This window comes from Cannabis sativa, chromosome 5 (assembly GCF_029168945.1).
Source record: "Cannabis sativa cultivar Pink pepper isolate KNU-18-1 chromosome 5, ASM2916894v1, whole genome shotgun sequence".
NCBI lineage: Eukaryota > Viridiplantae > Streptophyta > Magnoliopsida > Rosales > Cannabaceae > Cannabis > Cannabis sativa.
The window spans coordinates 58,637,259-58,641,682 of record NC_083605.1 but is presented as its reverse complement, the minus strand read 5'-3'; positions in this window follow the sequence as shown (position 1 = coordinate 58,641,682).

Sequence of the window (4,424 nt, the reverse complement as noted above, 5' to 3'; positions counted from 1 at the left end):
ACAGCTTCTAACTTCCTTACCTGCACCACGAAGCACCCGTGAGTCACAATGACTCAGCAAGAAAAGCTACTATATAAAATCATCGAAAGTGCCAGAAAATTTCATTACAATGTAATATATATACCAATAGGGCATACATATTCAAGGTGCATAATTAACTTAATGTCTATGAGAGCACACTTATTACGTAATCAAGTATATTCATAGTTATTTATAATCAACAATCTCTGTGTTTCATACAACCTCCTAAACATTTATCATTATAAATACTCACCTTCAGTGCTTCATAAAACACTCTAATTCACACATTACCATAACTCCATAATCTTAGTGCTTCATAAAGCACTCTAATTCACGCATTACCATAATTCCATAATCTCAGTGCTTCATAAAGCACTCTAATCTTACATCTCTATAAGCACGAATTCTTACATTTCGTGAGTCACTAAGATTCTGCAAGAAAAGAAACTAATTTCTTAAGCAATATAAAAATCCATTCATTCACATTATAACAAAGATATATCCAGTTACAAATCATCACATAATAACATGCTTAAGTCGTTTCACAACTTCGTAATCACACAATACTGGTACTTTATAAAGTACCCTTACAACTCGTTAACCACGAGCTACTTATGTCACTATCGTTGCCCGATACAGCAAACCATAAGTAAGAAACCTATCTGCGGTTTTGGGAGTAATTACTCATAACTGTAATGACCGTATCTTTTACTCGATCATAATCAAGTCGCAACGATAATAATCGGTTCATATCACTAACCTCGATTATAATCGAGTCTCAACGATGATAAACGTTTCCTATTATTTCCCTCGATCATAATCGAGTCACAACCTATACATAACGTTAACCTCGATTAAGATTAAAACACAACAACATATACCAAGATTTCAATCTTAATTGATATTGTAACAATCATAATATTAACCTTATACGATATTTAATACTTTTCTTACCTTAGTTCAGAACTCAAGCGTACGGGCCGACTTGAGTGGAAAATAAGCTAGGCAATCCCGGTCCTATGTCACAACAACCAAAACTCAATAAAAACCTTAATCAAATTTCGGATAATCGACTCCAATTCTCATAATCGAACACACCCTACTTTCCCCCATATCAAACTAGCTTAACCATCTCTAAAACACCCTGAATTTCACTCCGAAAGACACCGCGAATCAGATCGGACTTGAGGAGAAAAACTCAAAATTTTCCCCTACTGTGAAAAACGGTCGGCCGTTTTTCTGGGTGTCAAAAAAATGGCCTACCTTTGTTTCCTGGCAGCCATGAAATTTTCTGGTTTTTCACCCCAAAAACCTGCTCAAACCTTCACCAAACCTGCTCAAACCTTCCAAAACAGTATAATATGACAAACATAACATAACCAAGCAACTAATTCATCACAATTTATCAACTAGCTCAAAATCATATGCTCAAGTGAAGGAAACTAAATTCCCTTAGCTTCCTCATTTACAAATCAAACCCAACAGCCATGAGTTCAATTAAAACATTCACAAATAGACCTAATTCAACTAAGATATCTTACTCAAACCTCACCTAAGCCTACAGCCCTGAAAACTTACAACAATTTACAAAACCTAGCTTTAGAAACCTAGGTTTTTCACTAAAAGCATAAGGAGGAACTTACCTTAAAGCTTAAAGAATCCTTGGACTAGGTTGAATTCTGCCATAGCTTGAGAATTGGTGAAGAATTTCCCTCCCTTGCAGCTGGTGGTCATTGGTTCAAAGGGGAGAATAAAAACCTAAGCATAAAACATAAATTTATATTTATTTATTTTTCTTTCTGAGCCCAAAAGTCACACTAAAGACAAGAATAACAATTCTAAGAAAAGACTAAATTGCCCCTCAAAACCTTAAAGCCTAAAAATCCACCCTAGGGGTATTTTGGTCATTACAAATAATCCGCCAAACTGACAACTTAAAATTTCTAAACTAATTCATTGTAATTTCAATTCAATTCAATTCATCTTTTATTATCGTGACTTTTCTGACCTCCCTGTCAAGTTCCACAGTTCCAGGCCCAAGAATATTTTATTCAAATTATAGTATCTACGATACCCACATATTCCAATACGATCTCCGTAATTAATAAATTACGCTTTATTATTCATGAATTCATAGTTCCCTAATCAACTCATAATTAGTTTAAGTAGGATTATAATCCTACTCTAATACCCACATAATCACATATTTAATAAAATAAGTCCAATTAAAATATCAATATATTTTTTGGGATTTACAACTATCCCCTCCTTATAGAAATTTCGTCCTAGAAATTATTCAAACAACACGGGATACAGCTGTCGCAACTGCGACTTTAACTCCCAAATCACCTTTCAATCTAATTGTTCTTTCACAACACTATAACTAGTGATATTTTCTTGGTTCTGCAACACTTTCTCTTTTCTGTTCAAAAATCTGTACAGATTGTTCCTCATATGACAAGTCTATTTGAAATTCAATATTTTTTTTCCCAACTCCGCATATATATTACTTCCACTTCGTATTTCTAAAACCTTGAAGCATATGTTATAAACATCAGATAAAACAAGGAGTATGGCTAGCTGATAAGCTACCCGACCTACCCTTTCTAGAAACTCACACTGACCGATTAACTTGGGACTTACTTCCCTTTTGTTCCAACTTCTACCTCATACTTGAAGAAAGATAAAATTCCCAACTTAGAATTTAATATCTCTACACTTTGAATTAGCATAGCTCTCCCATCTCTTGTATAAGCATCATAGGAACTTGAATCATTAATCTACATCAATACCATATTAACAGTACTCTAATAAGTGTTATTATATGTAAACTCATTCAGTAGCAGCTTATGCTTATTTTAGGGACTTTCAAAATCTATCACACATGCTTATCACAGACTTCCTCAGAATTTAGATGTAACCTTTAAATCTCGATCTGAGATATTTACCATTGAAGCATCACAAGGTTAACCTATTTCTTCAACAAATAACTTAGCACACGAATCCATTTGAATCATATCCCGCTCAAACAAAGAAAACTGTACTGACTTTGTACATTTGTTCTACGTACCCAGATAGAATCATAGAAACTTACTTTTCCTACTTACCAAAATAAATTCATAGAGCTCGACCATTTCTTGATTTACTAAGAAGTTGGGCATTTAATTCATATTTCACAATATATCTTCATAGCTAACAAATGATTGTAACATCGTGATATATCTTAGTTGTTCACGTGTATAAAATGTATAGGGTAGTATGAAACCCATTTAGAACCTTCTGTTCATTAACCTTATTAACTAGTACACATACCCTGTCTTTGTATCCTAAAATTCCTTCAAAGAAAACCAAAAGTCCTTTACCAAACCGGTTAACCAAATCATTCTTTGTACCCCTGTAATTCGGAGGCAACCTATTAGACCATTTTTTTTATTCTTTCCAATAGATCAAATTACAACACGATACCAACAAGTTCTCCTGTCACGAACTCAATCCGTGATCTGTTTATATTTCCAGCAAACTTTGGTGAAATCTCTTTCGGGTTATATCTAAACCTCTTTGAGCTAAAGCATCTACTATCAATTACTTCCCAAGGGTGCTAGAAAATCTTACAGTTATCATCTTCAACTAACCCTAACCATTATTGCAGCTTCATGCTTAAATCCTTCCAAGTGAAAATATGTTTGAGGCCTTTGTGATCCGTATAAACTTCACACTTTTTACCAGATAGGTAATGACGCCAAACTTTCAGTGCATGAATAACCGCTGTCAATTTAATATCATTATTAGAACACTACTATTCACACTCCTTCAATTGTCTAGGTGCGCAAGCAATAACCCTCTTGAACTGTATCAAAACATAATCTAATCCTTGTTTATTGGTGTCGCGGTGATTCACAATCTTCTCCTAACGGACTGACAACGTTAGCACTGGTGCAATAGGTAACTTTTATTTCAATTCTTTTCATTTAATTCCACTAAAGACATAGACATCTCAACAACTATTCCACGACATCCTGTTAATTCCAGAAAACCTCTAACATCACTGTAAATTTGAGATTAGCAAAACTCGTATTTCTTATATTTAGCATAAAGCTTATGCTTCCAAGAACGTTGCAACACCATCAAAAGATGCATATCATATACCTCCTTTAAGTCGAAAGAAATCACAATATCATTAATAAAGACAGCTACGAAATCATTGAATATTAAAAGCTATTTTAGGAATGTCCTTCCTTCGAGCCTTCAACTGGTAATAACCAGATCGAAGACGGATCTTAGAGAAGATGGTTCTTTCTTAAAATTAATCAACATAACATCTATCATTGACAAAGGATACTCGTTCATCACCGTTAATTGGTTTAATCTCCCAACAGTCAATACTCACTCATATGGTGTCATCC